Source organism: Nilaparvata lugens, chromosome 4, assembly GCF_014356525.2.
Source record: "Nilaparvata lugens isolate BPH chromosome 4, ASM1435652v1, whole genome shotgun sequence".
NCBI lineage: Eukaryota > Metazoa > Arthropoda > Insecta > Hemiptera > Delphacidae > Nilaparvata > Nilaparvata lugens.
In genome coordinates this window covers 15520762-15545853 of record NC_052507.1, presented here as the reverse complement: position 1 = coordinate 15545853, position 25092 = coordinate 15520762, and the positions used below count along the sequence as shown (strand labels likewise).

General features: G+C 35.5%; 1 protein-coding gene across 1 annotated transcript in view; it reads left to right on the top strand.

Annotated features, from left to right (window-relative positions):
• LOC111045033 (max dimerization protein 1) overlaps window positions 1–25092 on the top strand; it is a 144409-nt gene that overhangs the window by 103164 nt on the left and 16153 nt on the right. The gene's annotated exons all lie outside the window — the stretch shown is intronic.

Genomic DNA, 25092 nt, shown 5'->3' with positions numbered 1-25092 from the left:
TGTAGTATTTAATTGCTTAGAAACTTTCTTCATTCTTGTATTATTCAACTGTACCTTGACAGATGTAGTCTACAAGGGGGGGGGAGAAATGTAGAAAATCTTTGTGAAGTGATCCAGAGGAATAGTATGATGGTATTCATTCACCATAATACATCTACACCTAAAATAATAGATCAATTCAAATCTTATTTCGAAAAATCCAAACTAGCAACATCCTTTAAAAAGCAACTATTAGTATTCCCATATATGAGTGCCATTGAACGTGTCCGCTACAGTGATGATTTCACTCTATGGCCTGGTTGCACAACAGTTGAATTTTAACTGTCATTAATTTCACAAGAACCAATCAGAGTCTTTGAAAAGACTGCTTCTCTGATTGTTTCTAGTGGAATTAATCACGTTTAAAATTTAACCGGGTTTTGTGCAACCGGTACAATAAGTTCTGATGGGACTATTCCCACACAGCCCGGTCTAGCGAGTATGAACTCCCATTACAACTCACGGGAATAATATTTTTACTGTATCGGAATTCAGCTTGAAACTCATTGGCAATGAATTTTTCTGCCTGTACTTCTGCAGATTTGTAGCAAAAATAGTAGATCGGTAGACATGAGGCCATCTCAAATTTCTCGTGAACTATGCACAAGAAGCAATGACCCTATCGTCCATGTTGGTGAGCCAGAAATACTGAAATGCTAATGGATGAGTACATTTGAAGCTCAAGTCCAATATTGTGTTGGTGATGTGGGGTTTACGTAAGGGAGTGGGCTGTAGCTGTCACTGTCACATTCACTCTTCCCATATAGACCTACGTTGTTTGCGATTATTCTTCTACGTCGAGAAGAAAAAGAGGTCTACGCTCTAAAAAGGGGTCTCGTCAAGCACAGACGGCTCATTTTATGAGTGCTGCAACCACCGACGATCGTTAAAAACCATAAACATAAGTGACACTTGAAACAAACCAGTCATTTCTTGGGTTCAATGTTTCGAAAACTGTTGTGCACTAATATAGCCTCGTCCGAACTGTATTGTTCTTGTCTGTGAAAAACGGCACACATGTGACGTGCACTTGAATACAGTATTATTGATGAAATATTAAAAATGATTTAATTTCAAATGAAAAAATACAGAATCTATTGTAGCTCCTGTACTTCTGAGATTTAACGATAAAATAGAAGTTATATTATGTTCTAATTTTAATAGAATATGCAATAACACTTGGAACTGACCTAGACTATTTAGCCTAAGTATTTTATTCGAATTCGCAGCCATCAATGGATGCAGCCATCATTCAATGGATGTTTTCATTAGATAATATCCAAATATTACAAGGGTACTAGTTATTTTCTATAATTGACTATCAAGATGATATGAGAAAAATGTTGAATATTCATGGCACGTTTGATGAATATTCAATTCCAATATCTTCAAAATATTTCAATTTAAATTTAATTATAATTTCTAATCCATTTTTTTTATTTTCAGGTGAGTCATGCTATAAATTGGGCCATTGTGTTGATCCTTAACCAGAGGTAAAAAATCTCAAATTTCTATTGTAAGCGATTAAGCACCATAATAGTGATCCTATTCAAATCGAATCAAGCATGGATTTTCTTTTTGTAAGAAGACTCTGTAGCATAAAGCTATCTGTTGAATTATTCTACAGAAATAATTCTATCATATTATTATCATCATTATTCGAATCATTGTTGCACATGCTAATATGTTAAGTGTGATGTCGAATTCCCTACCATTCTCTGAATTTATTATAGGAAAATAAGGGGTTGTTGTCGATAAGATAATTGACACTTGATTGCTTATTCAATCTATTACTATATGTATTTTACTTTATAATATTTCTTCACCAAGTACAGTATTAAAATTAATTTATGTTGTAGAGTTTACCTCCGATAAATTGCTAAGAAAATGATAATTTACTCTGTCGAATATATATGAAACAATGGCCTCGTTGCACAAAAGCTGGTTAAATTTTAACCGTGGATAATTTCACGAGAACCAATCAGAGAAGGCCTTTTTGATAATACGGATTCTCTGATTATGTGATAGAATTTTCAATTTCCAATTACAATTTCTTAGTAGAAAACATCATATTGTGATCGAATCTGATGTGAGAATAGACATAATATCGTGCAACATGTATCAGTAATATATTACTTTTATATAGAAAGATAATCGAAAACAAAAATAATATATAATAATATAATTTGATGGAATATTAATTCAGATTATAATAAAAATTGAGCATGAATGAACTTCTCTATTGTTTGTTGGCCTTGTTTTATGTTGGTTTGAATTCACACTCGCAGCAATTCGTTGATTGAGGCTCAATAGTAAAGTTTATCTTGAAAGTACTTGGTTACTCAGTAGCAGGCCTACTGAGACTTGGCTTGTCGATTCAATTGGATTTTGTTGGGATGCACCGGTGTGCTGTCAGACTCGCTCAACCCGCCTTGTACCATCCATCCATCCATCGTCGGCCTCAGAGCCAGTTTAGTTGTCCGGCCATCCATCCTGTACGCCTTTTTTCCTGCGAAATCTTGATTAATGACGCCCCCGTCAGTCTGTCGTGTCCGGCGCAGGCCTGTCGACGTCTCCTTTTTCTTCTTCTTCTTCTTCTACTACTTTGTCTTCTTATTCTTTCACTTCTTCTTTTTCATCGTCTTCTTCTAGTTCTCTACCTCCTCTTCCTCCAGCCACCTCTTACTCGAATCCTCTCTAAGCTCTAAGCGTTTCATAATGATTTGGCTGCAATAATATTGCTAATGCAGTATTAAGTCGATCGCATGAAAGCTGGAAATTCCATTCTGATTATTGTAAGAATGTGCAATATTGTAAATCTAGAATTTGTCCAGTGCTGTCAAGTTGTTTGTTTACGATTTAATATAAGATTTTACAATTTAATTAAAGTATTCAAAGAAAAAAAGATTATTTGAAGAACTCTGATAAGACTCGTATCTACTGAAAACATTTGGATTTTATTAGGCTTGATATTATTTTTAATGTAAGTTCAAGATAAGACATAGTTAATTGGACTCCTTGTTGGAAATTCAACCATACATACGGGTACATTATGGAGGAGGAGCTGATTTTTTTCTATTTTCTGTAATATCAGGTTTTTCTCTACTTGGTCTTTTGTCACTTCAGATAAAAATGGTCTTGCAATCTGGTCCCTTCTAGGGTTCTAGGGTACTTCACTACTATCATAGCCACCTCTAATACAAGGCCCTGGCCTACGATATTGCAACGTCGCAGTGTAGGCCTAGAATCTAAACATGATTGGTGAAAAAGATTTTTAAAAAACCAACTGATCTTTTTCACCAATCATGTATTAGATTCTAGGCCTACACTGCGACGTTGCAATATCGTACGTCAGGGCCTTGTATTAGAGGTGGCTATGCTACTATCCATACAGCTTTCTATGATCCACAGAATAGGTCAGTTGTGAAAATTATCTCAGGTTAAGATTAAAGATCAATAGAAGTATGAAAGTAACGACTAGAATAGGTACTGTGAGAGAGAGCTGAGAATCCCATCAAAATTATAACAGACTTAGGGCGAGACCATATTAGGCGTTTTTCAGACGCCAATCCAATCAGCCAATTGGAGAGTTTCCTGCTCTGCCGAAACCCATATTATTATGGTCTCGTCCTTAGGAATTATTGGGAGAAATGAGCGAAGTTCAAAGTTCAACTAGTGTCTCTGTGGCAAGTCAATTTTCTTTAAAATTATGTAAATCGTTCTTCATTATCGAGGGTCACCCTGGCAATCCATGCGCAATCGAACGTCAAACTTGTCTGTGATTGAGATTGATCAGCCATGGCCCAGACCCATCCAAATTGATTGAGAAGTTGATTACAGTGCGTTCTCCAAACACGAGAAGCAAAGCCGTATATCATCAGTGCAGGATAGGCTGCACCATATATCTAGTGTGAATAAGTTACTTTGTTGGCAACTCTTTGACAGTTGATGGTTTTCTGGACAGGGCCGTGCCATAAACGAAACGAAATGTTCAATTTAACGGCTCCACTGACAGACAGCAGCCGCAGACAACGTCAACGACCGCAGTCAAATCCAAATGCCACCAAAAGTTGTATACAAAGTCAACCATTTCTGGTATCCAAACATTCTTGGCAATCGAGTTGGGAATAATTATTATCACCTCATTTCTTTACGATCTTCAGATAGGGTTTTATGTGAAAAGTCTGGGTTTGTTTAAAAATTTGTCCCTGAAACTACTCTGAAATAAACAGATAAACCTATCAAATTATACAATTACTCATTGGTATTTATGTAAAAGTCTGGGTTTGTTTAAATATTTATCCCTGAAACTACTCGGAAATAAACAGATGAACCTCTCAAATAATATAATTACTTATCTTCTCCAGATAGAAGGGCCGAGACGTGTTATTCCAGCCACCACATGGTCCTTGTAACATGTGTACTTGAAGAATGTGATCATGGATTCCCCTTCAATACATGATCCCAACCTTTGAATTTTCCCTCATCACAAGATTCTAGGTTTATTTAAAATCATAATTTTTTCAATTAATTTCAATAGATTTTCAAGAGATATGCTGTAGACTAGATGGCTCTTACCCATGTAACGACGGGAAATCTCATTTTAATATATCCTATGGATATTCCACTGAATGAAATACTTTGAGCTTTGAAGGCTTTATTGTGATTTCCCAGCTTTTTTTGATTGAATGATTAATGTAGGTGTTATATGAGTTGATTGATTATGAAGTTAGCTATGAGCTTTATAGAGGGAGAGATAATAATGGATGTCTTTTATGAGCAGTTGTCTGTATTTTTATTGTTTTATCATAGTATTTATTGTGATTCGATTTGTTGGGTTTTTACTTTTGAATAACCTTAAATCTTGTAAAGACGATTGTTCATAATTTGTTATCATTGTTTTTTGGTATTTTGCAATTGATAGTTTTAATAAAAACAGTTGAACGTTTGAAAAAAAATCAATTTCAACATGGATAACAGAAAAAACTGTTTTTTTGGTATTGCTATGAGCTGTACACTTGCTTAAAAACCAACATTGATTAAAATTGTTCTTTTTGAGTGATATGTTAAACAATTCCATATTCAAGAGAAAAAGTAAATTGAAATGAACATTTTTTCTTGGCAACTTTCGAATTTAGCTGCAAATCTGTATAATACACCCTGTATTATATGACAGTATAATATTATATACTGTAAAGCTGAAGTTATTGAACCTGGCCATCAGATAGATTGAAATGTGAATCCAAATACATTCCTGAAATCAATCGGGTTTCATCTCGACTAACCTGTTTTTGAAAAACTTCTATTTAAAAAAATTCTCTCTAGAACTTTTCCTTGTTTTGAGTCTTCTCTCTTTATGGATTAGATGTGAGTGTTGACGTGTTCTCATTAGTAAGGTTAGATGTTATGAGATGTTATTTCGTATTTATCTCTGTTCTTATTAGTTTAGTATTAACATGTTTGTTTCAGTTTCTTTATTCAGTTCAATTTTTAACTTCTGTTCTCATTAATATAAGTTTTACAATATCCCTTCTAATAAATTTTGTACTGTTGCAGCTATTTTCGTTGATACTGGGTTTATTAAAAATTCTGCACCGCAAAACATGTTTCGATTTGATAAAATAATTGATAATCTATTTGAATTTAACTCAGAAAATCGCAACCTCTTTTTTGTTGTTGTTGATTTTTAAATGGAGCCACCAATCTGTGATGGAAGCCGTTTGTTGTATCTGGTTTTTTGAATGCGCCAGTTTTATTCCAAAATTTTATTTCTGTAACGGTCTATTGCAAAATGGGGTCAGAGGCAGTTAGCAAACTTTGGCTTTTTGATGTCAACAATCTCCAGATATCCTCTTCTTCTCTCGCTTCTGCTACTTCTTTTTCTTCCTCTTCTTCTTCTTTTTTCTTCTTGTTTGCGATCTGACCGATTTGATGGTGGCTTGTTTATTTGTTGGCTGTGGCTGGACTTAAGCTGTGCGCATCAATTTAAATGGTCGGGCACTCAGCCAGGCCAGCCAGCCGTCTTATCCCTTGCTTGCCTAGTTGGCGAGCCCTTATAATATTATACACAATCCCTCACCGGACATCACTAGCACGCTCGTCCTTACACCTACAACAGCATAGCACTCTAGTACACCATACATAGACTAAATAAACAAGTAAAATCTGTGACGATACGTTTGTTGACTGTCCACTCGAGTCATAACTAAATTCTGCCATCGATTGTCAAAGCTTTGAACTTTGACAGGTGATGGACAGTAAAACTGGCCAAGTTTATGAAGAAAAGTAGACAATCAAAGCTGCACTTTAGTTTAGCTGAATGTAGTTGAATGCTGATATCAACTGCTCACATTGGCAATGAATAGAAATACTTGAAGATGTCCGAACAACAATAACGAGAAACTGATTTCATTTCTTATACTATTACCTTCTTGAATCAGAACAACCAATAACATGAAACTGATTTCATTTCTTTTACTATTACCATAGAGAAACAATAGCGTAAGTAGATATCCCATGGTATAGGGAATTTATGTCGCAACTTTTACTGTTATCTCAAGCCGATTACTGTCGACTATTGTCATTTTTCACTGTTTTGTTGGGGTGAGAGTGTATGAACGGCACAATTTGAGAGACTACCAGCGTCACACAGCTGCATAGGAAAGAACTACGTGAACTATCGGCTTGGGATAACAGTAAAAGTTGCGACATAAACGCCCTATACCATGGGATATCTACTTATGCTATACTTTCTCTATGCTATTACCTACTTACATCGGAACAACCAATAACATGAAACTGATTTCATTTCTTTTACTATTACCTACTTACAAATGTGGTAATCCTATTGTAAGGATTGATAGAATTTTATCTATGTAAATGAGGTTATTCGTGGATTTTTTGTGAGCATTTATATTATGTATCTTCTTCAAATAAAAAAAATACTACTAATGTTCCCTGAATAGTGATTAAGACATAGCAACCAGAACTAGAGTTTCTGTTGTGGCAAATGTCATTATGAACTACTCATCTTAATGAAAAGCTTAGTTTCTAAACTTGAAGTAAGAAATATCTCAATATTATGACTTCAAGTAATCTGACATCTTCGTTTTCAGTTATGAATCGAGTCTTGTCTTCTTGCTTACAGTTATGTGTCCGAAGTGCTCAGAAATCTTATTGAATTTTACCACCATAAAATTACGTCATCGCATTTACATGGCTTGAGGTAAATTCTCGCAAATGAGGCTTTGAAAAACTCTATTTCATAAATGTTATAATTCCTTTTTTAATGTTCAAAATTTGTGGTTTCAATAGAGTTATCACGTTCTAATCTGTTAAAGTAGATAGTAAGGGATTAGTGAGTTGAAACTGATCTCCCAGACTAGACAAGCATTGTTGGTTGTGAGATGAAATCAACTATGTTGTGTCCATGGTTGTTGCGTTGTCATGTATGGTGTGTGTTAGGCCTATCCCTTTGCCAGCAGTAGATGGAAAATGATTAGGAGCGCCCCGACCCGTGACTGCCAGCTCCCAGCCAAAACACAATGAGAGATCAACAATCCGAAACTATCCGACGTTCATCAATCATCTGGCTTACCTGCCAACTGCAAGATAATGGACAGGCCAGGTTGTAGACTTTGCCTGTACATGTTGGGTCCATCATCAGCAGCATCACGGGGAAGAGAAAGAGAACCAGCTACCGGAGTTACTCTCAGGACACTGCACCGGTTCACCTTGACTCTTCTTCTTATTCTTTCATCTTTCTTCCTCTTTTTATGTTTCTTCTGCTCATGCTCTGTCCCGTTGGTCGCTGCTAGATCCTGTAGCCTCGCTTGCTACTTTTTAAAACCTTACTTATTCACACACGATTCCAAGCCAGTATTAATTTCATGAGTTCAGTAGATGTACTGATTTCTGAAACTATTGAGATATACTTTCTGAGAAAGAAAGAATTTCTTTTCTGCACTGAGTCAGAACTAATCTCATAAGATATGTAATATCGGGGCACCGAGCTTCGCTCGTTATTTATTCATCGACTTTTGATAAACCGAACACAATTCTTTAAAATGATTGGGGAAGTACTAACAGGCACAGCCCAAAACTATTTCTTCCCGAATTTTAATTGATACACTATAAATAGTCCAGAAAGTAGGTTATGTTCCATACACTTGAATTAAGGTTCAATTTTCTGTTCAAACATTTGAAAACAAAAAAGTTCTAATTTAGATTATTTCAAACCAAATTGAATAACAAAATAACACTCACTAATCACTTAAAATTGTCAAATAATGATCGACTTTGAAAATTATTATATACTCTAGTTTAGGAGGATTATCATATCATGTCAACAAATCAGATTATGTTGATCAAGTCGATTAAATTGTCTAACTCGATAACATTTCTCACCGATTGATTATGATTACACAGCTGAAAATAATCCTATCTCTCTCCCACATAGGCACACGCATCTTCTGCTGCTATCGAGAGACAACGAAATTATCATCTGCTTTTCCAAGGATGAATTATCCTTTTCATGTCCTTCAGCGAGTTTTCCCAGGGATGAGACCTAGTGCAATCGAATTTTTATATTATAAACCTACTATATTCCAAATTTTGTGAAAATCGTTAGAGCCGTTTTCGAGATCCGTTGAACATAAATAACCATTTAACCAGATAACCAAATAACCAGATATAAAAATATAAGCAGATATACAGAAATTGCTCGCTTAATATAATAGGATATACTTTGACGTGTCATATACTGCGGGAGCGTTACTTTCTTGATGCAGTTTCTTATGATGAATAAGTAAAGTGAAATAAAGTAGGTGGATGCCGTGTAAACGTTTCCAATATTATAAAAAACAATGGTAAAATTTGTAGATTTTCATTTCTAGATTTGGAGAGTGGATTTTTAGATTGAAGTAACCATTGATGGCTTGCTTTGTGTATGTAGTCTTCAATAGTGTTTTTCCATCAGGAATCAATTCAATATTGAGATGGAAACAATTCCCCAGAACTTTTTTAATGCAGAATTTTTGACAACAAAAGGTTCTAATGCCACACTTTTTCAATGGAACAGTTGAGTCGATATATTATATTTTTATTTATAAATAAAAATTGGAAATCTAAGTACCCTTTTAAAATTGTCTAATCACGATATTATATTTCGGCTATATAATGCCATTATCAAGTAGTGATTGGAAAAAATAAAATTATTATATAAATTATATTTATTTATGATGGATTCGATGAGACTGCTCGTTTTAACAAAGACCCTGGATTATTACTTTCGGCTCATGAATTATAAGTTAAGGTCTTGTTATGTTGGCAACATTCGAGGTGTTAGGGTTTTAGACTCTTCAAAGGACCAGTATTTTTCTGTGAATGACTGAACAGCAATATTTTCAGCATGAATTCAATTTTTTGCCTGTCAGTGACATGTCAATAATATTGATACTGTTTGATAAACTCATTGCTCATTAAAGCACTAACTCTACTTTAGTATTTCGATACTATTACCGATAAATTGTGTAGTTATAGTGCTAGTGTTGAATTATGCTGTTGCTGTATCATTAAATTTGTTAGTTTTTGAAGAATTGATGTATTTGTGGTGGTGCTTCCCCTTTTAGTTTTAAAAATCTGTGCATAGGTAATGAGTATGATTGCATGTAGGGGGATATGCACACTGCACACACCTTTTGACGCGCACCTAGATTTTCAATTGTGTAGTTGGCTTTGTCCTGAGTGATGGGAAGGGAAGGGAATTGATAATTATCTTTTTTTCTGTGCACGATTCTTCTTCATTGTAATCTCATTTGTAACGGTCGAACAAGCAGCTAGTGAACTGAACAATAACCGTTAGATTTGAACTCGGTTGGGTTGCAGGCTGTCCAAAACAATCGCTCGGCATCGATTACATTCATTTTGATTACGAAAACTCATTGCGCGTGACAGGTGAAAGTGCCTCATTGTGATTTATAGAAATTCAACAGTTTATTATGCTAATTAGTTTTTTATATCATCAATAATTCATTGCGATAGGCCTGAATAGCACACAAACAATGAACTGATCGATTCAATCACTCCTCCCTTGGTGGAAATGAGTTTAATGTTTCAATCGAATTTCCAACATCTGCAACAAGATTAATAAATTCGTAACTAGAGCGTGATGGGAATCAATCATTTTGAGGGTAGATGAGGAAAGTAGGAAAGTCATTAGAAACCGCAGGAGGGTTGTATAAATGTGTAAGTACAATGTAGGTTATACATTGAGATGAATTAAAAATATTCTTCACTATTGCGAGTTAGAATTATGCATTGGATCATAAAATAATGCACTTGAAGATGTAGGATGGTTGGAACATTTTTAGGTAAGATTTAGACGATGTAGAGGTAGAAGGAGTTGAATGGAAATGGTTGGAAAATACTAGGTACTATTAGTAGACAGAGGCTAAGAGGATGAAGGTACTTCAAGAGAGAGAAATACTGAATACTCTGCGAGTAAATACTAATTTTATCGTACATTTACTCCTTCAACACTCATTCGAAATCTACTGTGAATTAAATACGTTTAGGACAGTATTTATAAACGATTCTATAGAACGGTACATGAACGTTCTTAGCCTAGTACGGTTTGGTCGCCTGTTGTATTATGAAATCAATGTCATTCTATGAGACCCTGGATTATTACTTTCCATTCATGAATTTAAAGGCCTTGTTATCTTGGCAACATTCAAGGTGTTAGGATGTAAACCTCTTCAAAAGACCAGTATTTTCTGTGAATGAATGTACAGTGATATTTTAAGCCTGGATTTAAGTGTTGGGTCAGGACAACAGTCACACATATTAGATGTGAGGAATAATACAGTATTTTAGTGCACACGTGACTTGATGGTTGCTGGGGGACACATTGTGTCGGAGACGAATGCGGCTGGGTCGTTGTCGTCTGCAGGAGGCAACAGCCTGTGAAGATAGATAGAACTGGCAACTGGGAAGAATTGCTCGCTGCTTGGACTGATGACCTGTAGCGTGGTAGGATGGGGGGGGGGAGGTTTTAACGTTGTTGAATTATTCATGCAACGGGTGGGTGAGTGATGGAGAGGGGAGGATAGCCGTGCTGCTGGTTTGTTGTATTCGCTATGCTGCTCTACAGACAGTCGAATCTTTCCACTCAATCCTTGAAACATATGATGTTGATGGACATGAATTCATCTATCATAACAAATAATATAATATGAACTTTCATGTTTGTAGAGAACTTTTTTATGTATCGTATGTAAATATTATTTGTTTTAGATATACTACTAAAGTAATAAATTCACAGTCTGAATCATCAGCTTCAAAGCAATGAAAATATAGAAATATTATTATAGTCGAGTTTTACACACTCATAAGTGTGTTTCCTTAAGTTTCGAACAGATCTGATTTTTTGGGAACAAGTGACGAAATATTCAGTTATGCTGCATAAATAGGTAATTTATGACTATTTTCACATTTTGTAGGTTATTATTCTTGGTGAAGATCAGGCAATCTACCACTTAACCCATACAGTCAGGTTATTTTTGAAATTACGTAGAATAGATGTTACAGGAGGGACGAAGATATATTTTTCCATTGTTATGAAAGAATTTCTGTAATCGAACTTTGTTATGTAAAATTGTTTAACATAGAAGTTAATTTTATACTTGGAGATATTGTCTTTTATCAAAGCTGAGACTCAATCCAGTATTATTTTGATTGTACACTCTTGTCATAAACGTTATAAACTAGAATTTTGCTTATGAACTAGAAATATAATCCAACTAGAAATTATATTACAAACCATAGTTCGAAGTCGGAAATTAGCTGCAGTATTTCAAAAATGGTTATGATCCCTAATATCAATTAATTGAGCGTATCCTACTAGGGTCTAGGATGAATATTACTAGAGTAGACCGTTAGTAGGGAGTAGGGGAAAGAATTTTAGTCTTCGTCCTTCTTGAGTTCCACATGAAAAATATGGAATAAGTGACTATTTCCCCTTCATTTTTTCTGCTGTAGCATCCCGTAGGCAGGTTTGTTGTATGGAGTAAAGCATAGTAAAAATGTTGGAAGAAGCTTGGCAACAGGGTTCCTACATGCAGGAAAGAGTCGTGCCGTCATGTCTGTTCCACAACCTCTCTCTCACACTTTCTGGTCTCTCTCGCTCTCTCTCTCTTTATTTTGGCCCTCTTCATCAAACCCGATTTGGGAATTCCTTCCTTGTAGGCGCTTGGCGGGTTTTCTTGCTCTAGTGACGTCACATCTACTATGTGGCGTGGCTACTACACACTCTGCCTACGCATGCCTTCTCTCTCCACTCAGTATCTTCCTATTGGCTTCTCTCTCTCTCAGTCTGTCTCTCTCTGTCTGTCTCACTCTCTCTCTCTCTTTCTCTGGTGTCTACGTGCAGAGTGAACGCACGCACACAGTACGCAGATCAGAAAGCGGTGCCTTTCCATCTTGCACACAGCACACATGTGGTTATCGTCTGACCACGTGCACTTGATCACTTGATTTCAGACGTGCAGAGCTGGGCAACAGGCCTGCTTCATATCTCCTCTCAAACTTATTCTGAAACAGCTAAGCAGGATACAAAAAATATAGAATTATGGAATTAATTATATCTAAGAAGGTATGAGAATTGTGAAATTTTTGTTAATCATCCCTGTGAATCTCTCCATGCTGGTTTGCACCAAGCTAGTGCTATTCCAATGTGGAATCAGCTTGATAATAATTCCAAATGCTACCAACATATCAACATAATATATTAGGAATGATTCTGAATATCTTCTATTTTTTCGTTTTCGAAAACATTGGAGTTACCTCTCTTTAGAACTGTTCCTAGTAGGGATAGATCCTTGAACCTCTAGGCTGCTACACAAATACTTCATACATTAACCTAATCTTCCATAAGGATTAGATAGTTTGGTATGAAAAATAACATTTTGAAGCAATCGTAAAATAGATTTATATTTATAGGTTGTTATAATAATGTTGGATCACTTGGAATTATTATCAAGTCCTTTCACTCTCCTAAGGTAATGATGATGTGTATGTATAAATGTGTAATAATGAAATAACTAGAACTAATAAGAAGAATCCTCGGCTTCTAAGTCATATATCATGTTTGGCACTGTTATTGGTCTGAAATCAATTAGATATTAATACTTTTCATAGATCTAGTACAAAGTTGGCCATTTTCGAGAACGATCAAATCCAACGTAGAAATCAAGTTTAAAAACATTAAAATATATACATTACAAATATCACATTCAGATAATGTTAGTGTAACTTTAATTGTCCGTATGAAGTTGAATTAGATGATTTTATAATGTTGAAAACTGCTGATGGTCGCTCCCCAGTTTCCACTGTGCAATTTTGTAAATTACTGGATCAACTACTGTTTTCCACATGGATAGTCACTGTTTTCGCTAGCTGAGCTGGCGGTATCTCATACACAAAGAGCAGACCTCCCACATCCCTGGCGAGCTGCCAGAAACTTTTCCAACCCGGAAAGCTTTTCAACTTGTTCGGATATCGGAAGAAATTGGATTGTTGGATACAGCAGTTTGATTTACGTTCCAGATGAAATCGAAAAATTTAGTAGGCCGCAGTAAAGTTTCTTGTTCTCATATCTTGTACAAAAGTTTATCGCTCCCCTTCCCTCCGTCTCATGTACTTTGTTTTATTGTGATGTCTCTTCTGAAGAATTCCAGTTGATAGCCGCGGGCAGAACAAATGAAAGAAGCTGCCTTGTATTGAGTCGTTTGCAATGGTTGACAAAGGGTAGAGTTTTCTGGACTTTTCGTTTTCCATTGATATCCTCCTCCAAACACGAAAATATTTCCTCCCAAAAATAGACACTATAGTTCTAAAAGTTTAGTGATTGAGTAATATTTGGTTGAAGATTAGTGTGCTATGTTATTCAACTTGTTAACTCGTCCTTCGAATAGTTATCACAAATTCTTGATCTACTTACTCTCTTGACTACTCACTTAATAACTTGTAATTTAGAAGTCTTGAAAGTAGGATAAAAGTAAAAGTAACGATCAATTTGAAGTAATAATTTGACAATAATTATAATTATTGAACTAAATAATAACTGAAAATTCAATTTATTTCCTCTTTATGCAAATTTCAACCATTTGATCACACTTGTAAAATACAGGAATACACCTAATACAGGGTGATTTTTTAGTCCTGTTACCCAATTTTTGATGTAATTTATAAACAGATATTTGGATATTAATAAAAAAATAATATTTGTTATTTACAGAAGAAAATTGATATTTTATCACTCACATTTTTTAGTTACTTAAAATTATTACACCATATGCTCAAAATGTCCACCCATTGAGGTTATACACGCTCAGACTCTTTTCACCATATTAGCAGAAACCTTTTTCAGAGTTATATTGGAAATATTCGTGATTAAGTCTGTATATTGGCTTTCAGTTCATCAATATTGTGAGGATTGTTTTTGAAGGCCTCAGACTTAATGTAGCCCCACAAAAAGTAATCAGGGGATGTGAGGTCTGGAGACCTTGAGGCCATAAACCCTTGCTTCTTGTTGTTCTATGGTAAAAGACATTCTGTTCATAACACGACCGGAATCATCACAAAATGTTAAACAGCTTAAGGATAATAAACTCGCACTGCCTTGTGTATACTGAGTGAGTAGGGCTACCAACTTCGTGCAACAAAATAAAATTTCCCTTTATTAGGGAAAAATTACCATGTATTAAAAATAGGGTAACATGACTAAAAAATCACCCGGTATAATGTACACCTGTATATTAGTAGTTCTGTGAACAGTAGACCTCACGCAGTATTCTCATCCACAAGTACTGATTGAAACTTATGGAAATACAGCAATAGACTGGCTTCTCCATACATCTGTGTAATCACTTTGCAGCTGATTTATGATGAATAATTCTAATGTGATTGACAACAAAGTTCTAGAGCAAGTGTCGAAATATACATATTTAGGATGCGACATCAGTAGTGAAGATTTGGATATCGAGAAAAAGATTGGAAAATTTCAAGTGGTATGTGGCAATATTAGCAGAACCTTGGGGAAGCAAGCACGGAGAGAAACTATAATGAAATTTTATAGAATAATGGCTGCTCCAGTCCTCCTCTACGGAAGTGAGTCGTGGGTTACAACTAAACCCCTAGAGAGTAGAGTGCAGGCGGCGGAGATGTGATTCCTCCGGAGAACCAAGGGCTGCGATAGAAGGGACCACATCAGAAACGATGATATCCGAGCAGAGCTAGGAATTTACAGCTTGGTGGAAAAAATCACACAATACCGGAAGCAGTGGAAAGACGATGTGGAAAGAATGCCGGCAGAAAGGCTTCCACTACAGATATTGAATTATAAACCGGCAGGGAAAAGATCTATTGGTAGGCCACGGAAGAGATGGCAATAAATACACTACTTGTATATATTATAGCGTAATTTTTTAATAATTGAAATATAGATACTAATAAGCTGTTTGTAAGTCGGAACCTAATCCTTGTACGTAAGATGATGATGATGATAATTCTATAGTCTGATTTTTACTCTAATATTGGCGTATAAAGGAGGCTCCTTTTTCCTTTTATATTATCCTTGAAATGCAAAATTTCCAAAAACCTTGTATATACGTCGACGCGCAATTAAAAAAGGAACATACCTGTCAAATTTCATGAAAATCTATTACCGCGTTTCACCGTAAATGCGCAACATATAAACATTTAAACATTAAGAGAAATGCCAAACCGTCGACTTGAATCTTAGACCTCACTTCGCTCGGTCAATTATGGAGTATTTGGGAAATGAAACAATGTTCAACTGTATTAAACGTCTAATTTTGGATCCTGTTTTTGAAACATTTTATATACAGTATATTTATTTAAAACTATTATATATAATTTTATATATTATTTAAAACTATTGTATTTTAATGATTATTTGTAGAATATTTCTTGTATTTGGCAATAAATTCATTATTCGGTAGAAAAAAATCACATATGCTGTGAAAAAGGACAGAAACATTAAAATAAATTGCATTTCCACTTTATCCACATGTTTTATGCTATGTATAGCATTTCCAATCAATCAATTAATTCATGTACATTTTATTCCATACAATCTATTCAAATCTATTCCTATTCGTACAATTCATAGACTATTTATATTTAATGTAAGCATCGACATACATGTGTGTTATGAAATTTCATTGTTACTAGTGAGGGTATCCTATTGTACAATATCATTCTGCACTCCTAAAGCCGAAACCCATTCTGCTGTTTTTCCATGCATACGAAAGTGGAGAGTGAGTATTGGGAGTTGTGCTATGGGATTGGGACCGAAAGAGAAGGCGCGTAGAAGGCGGAATAGAAGTTGTAATCGTCACGTTTGGGCTTTATTGGGCTTGGTCGGTGTGGTGTGGCGCCCAACCCGGAACTGATTCCAGTTTTAGCAGTGGCCTGGCTGCGGCTGCACGGTGCACCGAAAACAACAGTAGTTGTGCGTTTCTATCCAATTCTCCATAATGCTGTTGAAAAAATTGTCGCTGGCGTGCCAATGACCTCCTGCTCTGCTGCTCTCGGGATTCTTCCTCCAACTGCTTTGTTTGGTTCGGTTTGTAGCTGAAGAATAAATGGCTGTTGAAGAGGCTGAATACAGTAGAATGAGGTAGAACAGAGTAGAAGCATGGGAGATTACTAGGGGAGATGAAGATACAGGGTATCGACCAAATAGGAAAAGTGTGAGGGGAGGTTTGAGAGCTTCGAGTTCCATTCAAAGAGTGCGAGAGGAGTAATTTGTAGAGTATTTTCCATAATTATACAGTTTGAAAGGGAGTGAAAGGAGGAATTCTTGATAGGCACAGATAATTCAATGAATAAATATACACCCCACTATAGATGATATGTGTTGGGGTACCTCAATACAACTAACTTTTCGCCCCACTTGGATGTAATGAGCTGGTTTTCGTGCGTCATATAGAGGCCGAAAATGATTGTTTTCTGACCAGGCCGGTAAAAGTTTTACGGCCCTAGGGCTGTAAAATGACCTTGAAGTCAGCTGATTCTGATTTGATGTGAACGTGTTTACAAAATGGTTCATGAAATGGAATCAGTTTATGCTTCTAGAGTTGAATAAGTATTCTGCAATAAGATAATATCATTTTATTTGGATGAATAGATGTATATATTATAAAATTATTCAAATTCGATTTCCAGAGTAGGATAGAACTTCTAACCTAAACTTCCGAAGTCAACGACAACAAGCATTGTTGACGTTGACATTCAGATTGGCCAAATTTCAGTGCTAAAACAGCTGATCAAAAAATGTTTCATTATTTGTGTTTATTATTCAAGAATCAAAACATTTATAATAAAATCATCTTATTGTCAATTGGAAGAATAAAAAGTATAAACTCAACCTTACATAATTGAACATAATCTTTTAGGTTATTTAGACAAATCAGATTAAAAAATAAAAATACTTCGACAATTTCCTGATATTCAGATTACCTCAGATTTGCTAGAGCTATGACCTTCCTTTGCTTTCGGAAGTGCCTAATAAACAATAAATTATTCTCATATTTATATTGTTTATTTTTCTGTGTGGCGAAAAATAACGTTCTCACCATGGGCAAAAATGTGTTTCTGGCTCTCAATCTTTTCTAGTCCTCGGCCTACGGCCTCGGACTTGAAAACCTATTTCGAGCCAGAAAAGTCTCATTTTCGGCCCTAGGTGCGAAATATACTATTACAAATCAATACTCTATACACTATCTTTCTACTATTTTAGTATGTTACAGGGTATGATAAAAGTGGTATGTTTTCCATGTGCAGTCTGGAAGAAAGTAGACATTTTATGGAGGAAGTGAGAGAGATTTAGAGAAATTTACTGGAATTCATCGATTAGAGAGAGGTTCTTAAGAGTAATAAACTCAAGAATAGCAAGCAAACTTATAATAGAGTGAAATAAATTAATGTACAGAATTATCATCACTGAATTTGAAACGAAAAGGGCTTGTAAGGAGCCAACGCAAGCTACAAAGTTGTATAATATAAGGTTAGGAAGTGCTAAGAGGCTATGGCAATGAGAATAGATTATTTTCAATACAGTTGAAAAGAAGAAATTAATACTTGTTGAGGAGCAGATGTGAGAAAAGAGAACTTCTGTAGGGTGGAAGGTGGGCTACTAGATGTGAGCGTGATAGTATTTCACGTGATGGAGAATTTATTTAATTCATGATAGAGAATTTCTGTGGAAGGGGTGGAGGGTTGGCTACTGGATGAGAGCGTGATAGTATAATTAAATATTAAAATATATTGTACAGTATTTTCCGCAAACAATTGAAAAGAGAAAATAAACTTCAGGTTAGAAGAGGGCCGGGCATGGACAATTGAAAAGGAAGAAAAAATTGTCAGGGGTTACGGAGCGTGAGAGGATTAGTATCCACAGTATTTCGCTTAAACTGTTGAAAAGAGAGAATACATCCAGGGATGGAGGCAGACTTCAGAGTGTGATCGTAGTATACAGAGTATTTTACAGCTACAATAGGAAAGAGAGAGAATAATAAATTAGAGGATAGGAGGTGTGAGACGTTTTGTGGAAGCAATCGACCAAATAGGGAGAGAGTGCGATGGAAGTAGTACACCGAGTATTCTCCATATAGAGCTAGCTGGACGTGGAAGAGTGAAAAAAGTGAAATAGGCGCAAAAACAAAGCGAGATGAGCCGTTTCGATAATCTGTTTCCATTTGTTGAAGCGACAACTGCCTGCCTCTGTCCGGGGTCATCCACATCCACTGTTTGCTTTCACAGCGCTGGCCGGATCACTGAACAGAGCAGAGCTTGCCTCATGCAATTCAATGGATAGAATTTTCAGTATGAGTTCAAACAGCTTCTGTTTTGTCGATTGTCGTTGATGAGCTTCACAACAAAACGAGTCTTTAGTATTACAGTACTAAAGTATACTGTATTTCATAGGACGGTCTATAAAAATGAATATTTTTCTTTTAGGATAGTACTGTACATTTTTCCCCTCTCCTCGAAGATCTATACAGTAAACTATAGGACTATACACAGGTAGACACAGTATACATTACTCTTCCTGACAATTGATTAGGATGATGGTGGAACGAGACTATCGATTCCCATAATGTTGAACAAATTTTTTATCAGTATAATAATACCTGGTAGTTGATATAATTTATCAGGTTATTTGCTTGAACCTCTTATGTAGTCTAGTTGAATAGTCCAGGCTCATAAAGATATTCATTATTTCTGTATTTTGGACTTGTGGTATCTATCCATATTTAATGAAAACGACTTGATACTGTCGAAACCACAATTTATTTGAATATGAGATACCAGTTTCGGTTGTTGAAATAATATCAATCTCTAATAAGCTGAAAGCTTAAACATTAAGCAACAGAGTTTATGGTATGGGTGAAGCTCTATGTTTGGCCATTAGCTGTCAAACAATAAAATTTGAGCTCGACTGTCATTGGCCGAACTAGACCCGCCCAAATATGGTCATGTTTAGTGTCTAATCTCGGCCAATGACAGTAGAGCTCAAGCTTCAGTTTTTATTTTTTTTAGAAATTGATAATGATGTGATAACTGTCACTAGTATATCAAGATGTTTTAATATTATAGTGGCTTCGACAATATCAAGTCGTTCTTTTTCAATATGGTTATCTACTACAACATAGTCTGAATGATTGTGATACTTTAATTCATTTTTATATAATTTTAACAGAATTTGTTACAATAGGGAAGAAGATTAGTTTGATGAATATAATACCATTTCCCGATTGAACAAGCTCCAAATATCTTATGGGGAGGTGAAATGAAAAGATATTGTCAATTCCACATAATGTGGAATTGGCAATATCTTTTCATTTACCTTAATATGGAGAAAATCCACAACATCTCTGTGCCAAGTGTAATATCTTATGGGGATTCAGGACTATTCTATCAAACTTAAATTTCACTATTAAGCACTAATATGAAGTTATTAAATATTTAGGCCCGGTTGCACAAAAGCCGGTTAAATTTTAACCGTGATCAACTTTACGAGAGCCAATCAGAGAAGACGTTTTTGAAAAGACGGCTCCTCTGATTAGTTCTCATGGAATTAATCTCTGTTAAAATTCAATCGGCTTTTGTGCAACCGGTATCTAGTGTTGAATATAGTCTCTGTATTTATTAATTTATTTATTTGTAAGTGTTGAGTCACTGTATTTCTGTGTAGGTCGTATTCATTTCCTTGTAGGCCTAAATTGCTGTAAATGCAAAGTCTATATTTTCCAACCTGTTTTTTCTTGTAAAATCCCTATTAAATTGAAGCTGAATGCCACTGCACATTAGAGAAATGAAGTGCTATGCTCTGTGCTCTGTGCATGCTGTTTTGTGCTCCAGTGAATGCTGGCTTGTATTGAGGCAACATAAGAGCACATAGTGGAGTTTCTTTTTGTCTGGTCGTTGACTGGAACGTCAAGTTGTCAGCTTGAATTTGGAGTGGAGGATCGCGTTGCTGTATTCTGTATGTTGCTGCTGCTCTCGGCAATGGGTGTGAGTGAGTGAGTGAGTGCAACAGAAGATTCGAGATGAGTTTTGATGGTTTGAGGACACATAACGGGATTGTAGTTTCACGCCTCCTTACATAATTACATGATTCGAATCTCTTACACGGATGGCATCAAGTTTACACAGATCACTTCCTAATTCGAAAACTACTTCAGTCGAAAATTTGGCCTAGAACCTTGTTTAAATTCTAGATTCCAAACCCTTGATATGTACTTGAACTATTAAAATCCAAAAGTAGAAAATTTGGCCCAGAATCTTGTTTAAATTATACATTCCAAATCTTTGAGGCGTCGTCTTTATATGTATGTACTTGAATCATTAAAATCCAAAAATGTTATTAAAAATCATTAAAGTTACAAAAATGTATTATAATGTAAATAAATTTACTGTTTATTCCCAATATCGGGGCACCGAGCTTCGCTCGTTATTTATTTATTGATAAACAGAACACAATTCTTCAAAATGATTGGGGAAGGACTAACAGACACAGCACAAAACTGTTTCTTCCCCGAATTTTGATTAATACACTATAAATGACCCAAAAAGTAGGTTATGTTCCATACACTTGAATTCAGGTCCAATTTTCAGTCCAAATATTTAAAAGCAGAAAAGTTCTAATTTAGATTGTTTACAAACCAAATTGAATAACAAAATAACACTCACTAATCACTTAAAACTGTAAAATAATGATTAACTTTGAATATTATGATATACCATGTCATGTCAACAAATCAGATTATTTTGATAGTCTATTAAAATTTCTAGATTTCTCGCGAGACACGGTAAGCTGATTGATGACACAGCTGATCTCCCACACAGGCACACGCATCCTCTGTTATCGATAGATGACGAAATTATCATCTGTTTTTCCAAGGATGAATTATCCTTTTCATGTTCTTCAGCGAGTTTTCCCAGGGATGAGACCTAGTGCAATCGAATTTTTTTATCATAAACCTACTATGTTCCAAATTTAGTGAAAATCGTTAGTGCCTATTTCGAGATCCGTTGGACATAAATAACCATAGATAAATATACATAACCAGCAAATATAAATAAATATAAATAACCAAATATGAAAATATAATATACAGAAATTGCTCGCTTAATATAATAGGATTACAGTATATTCAATTCCAAGTAAATTGACAGGATTTTTAGAAACATCCAGGATCTAGTTATGAAGAACAAATCAAGGTATAACCTTTTAACATAATTATATTTATAACCTTTTAACACCTTTTTATACATTTGTTTTCACTCGAACAATTGACTGTTTCCCATCTTATTAACAGAGAGTATAGAATGTATAATCTGTGCTTATTAGCCTTTTGTGATCTCATTAGAACTGAATGATATCATTCAGTAATTTGAAATACTGTCTCTTGTAGTATTGAACGATTTTTTGTTGTACAAAATACTAAGCAAGTAATCTTATACTATCTATTTGTTCCCCTAAAATATTGTTAGTCAGCTCTAGAAATTCAGCTATTATGTAGTTTGTAGTAAGTGTAGCTTTCTGTTATGCAATCCATAAGAAGTCTTAGTAGGCTTGTGAGTCACATAGCTAAATATAACAACTATCGTATGACTTTCTTTTAAAACTAGATTTACCCTGACGACACGTGTCTTGACATCCGTGAAATGAATGATGCAATTTGGGGAAAATGCTTGATATTTGATTTTCATTATTGGCGATGATGATTCTATCTTCAAACCCAGTCGTCTGGGATATAGGGCGTTTGTAACTCTAGATTTTTATTGAAATATATCTTCAAGTATTGAATTATGTTTTTTTTCTATTGGTCAATACTATAGCCATCTTAGTCTAAAGACTAATGAGCTAATTTTTTCTATCCTAAAATACTACTAAAAATTGAACAGTGAATTTCTCAAAATTGAATTACGTTGACGTAATGTGAAAATGTTCAAACTACTGTAGGTCTACATAAATCAGTAAATTTTTACTGTATCTACTGTAGTTTCAAATGTGGTAAGTTTTGATTAGCTTGGATAAAAATACATAACTTTGAGCTCAAGTTAGCTGATACATAAGTTGAGCTGAATACATGCTGTGAGCATAATCTGCTTTTCATTCTATCATTTATAGAATAACTCTAATTTAGCATTAATACTTTTTAATGAGAAAGTTTTATTTCTTAACATTTTTGAAGTTTCTAAACTATGCTAAGATCAAAACTTGGCTGAATCGCCTGGCGTAAACTAACCAATATAGCAGCGACCAATCTCTATTCAAGTTTCAATCAAGCTTCTGCTGTTCTAGAATATCGTGGATGTCATAGACTTGATGACGTCTTCACATTGAGTTCAAAGTTAGCCGAGTTAAGTTCTCGATTTTATCATTTCTTCTTTTGTGAAAAACAGACTGAATTTGAATGAAATCAAGAGCAATTTCTTGTTTGAGAATATTATTTTATTTTTGATCAGTATTTTCAACATTTTGTCCGTTGGCTTGTTCAATGTTTGACATCCATATGTCACTTCCTGTAGCTGACTATGATTAATCTGGCCACTTCTTAATTATTGTATTTTCTATTAGCAATTTAGTGTTTAATGCTCGCTAGGCGGCGCTATCTGGCATCCCATCTCAATTGCTGCCTGCGGCACTGTAGGTCTACAGCGTGTAGATGTGAACCTAACGTTGAAGCGTGACATGGTGGGAATTGTGTTGTAGTTTGGGTGTTCCGCCATGTGATCACGGTTCGGTGTTCCGGCGTTTTGGGCGCGAACGCACGTTTCCAATGTAAATAGACGTCGCCGATAAGATCTTTGTTTCTCGACCGGTCATTGTCGATTGTGTTTTGGTAAAACATGCGATTGCAGCTACGGATGCTCTGCTCTGCTCTGCCCTGCTCTGGCTCAGCTCTCCTCAACCACATTTCCGTCAATCCCGAGTGGTCACAATGCCCATCATAATCACTGCTCACCAATAAATAACATTTGAGACAAATTATAACAATGGACTGACTGACTATTTCTATAGAACGCACTTTCAGAGAAATTGCTGTGGGATGTCTTGCTCTTTGTTTCAAGATGATTCTGGGAAACTGATTAGAATAAAATTGCCCAGTAGAAGAAATTATTGTAAGAGTTGATGTTACGTATCTTCAAGTTCAGGTAGTTCGTTTTCAATGAGTATGATACCCTGGTTCAGGTAATAGAACTCCGATAAGTGTAGTTAGTTAGTTTTCAGTAAGTATACTAGCAGTTTTTAGTAGGTATAATAGCAGTTTTTAGTAGGTATGATACCCGTTTTCAGTAGGTATGATACCCGTTTTCAGTAGGTATGATACCCGTTTTCAGTAGGTATGATATCCGTTTTAAGTAGGTATGATACCTGTTTTCAGTAGGTATGATACCCGTTTTCAGTAGGCATGATACCCGTTTTCAGTAGGTATGAAACCCTCATGACCTAGGCCTGTTTATGAGTAATGTGAGGAATGATAAGACAAAGAGATGAATTGTTAATAGAGGTTCAACTACACTGCTTCCAATACCCTTCCAATAAGATGAGCGATGTGATTGACTGTTGTTCTACCCAGAGAGTATAGAATGTTAGTTATAAAAATCACATTGAATTTTCCCTATAAATTACATTATTCAAGTTATTAAACTATAGAATGTACATTCTCTGGTTCTACCCCATCCCCAAGATGATGATTGAATTGAATTTTACCTTTTCATTCAGACATGGCTTCAAAAAAAAGACTTGGATTATGTAGATGGGAAAAGCTGGTGGAATGAAAGAACTCGGTTGTAAAAATTGATTTACTAAAATAGAGTTAATGATCAATATTCGAGTTTACTTTGATGAAAAAGCTTTCGCGAACAAGATAGGCACAGTTCACATTATGAGAGTAGTACAATGTTCAATGAAGTAACTGATTTTATGAATTTTCAGTAACAATACCCATCATTTTTCATGCAGTGGACTGGAGGTATTGTTTTACGGAAAGTGTGTTGTTATTTATCCATTGTAGGCCTGCAACGGGACTCGGTTTGATTAATGCGAATTCCGTGTAATTTGAGTTGCCTCGGCTTGTGTTCTGTTATCTTGTACATGTGATACAGTCTACCTTATATTGTCCAATGTAATATCCAATTGTCTACTTTGTATTGTCCAATACGGCAGGTTTGTTTTTGTCCAGTAGTCGTTCTCTTTCGAGTGCAAAGCCACGTCGAAACTTTTCTGTATACCGAATTTCTGGCTGATATATTATTCATAAATTTTGAGCCGCGTTTTTCCACCAGCTGGACTCACTGCTGTCAAAAGACACTTCATGCCTTTTTAATATTCCACTGTCTGATGGAGGAGTGGTTTGGGGGGGGGGCGACAGGGGAGACCCCAGCCATGTCTATTTACGCGGAACAGAGCACATCTCTCTCACTCACTCACCTCTCAGCGCCGGAAAATGAAAC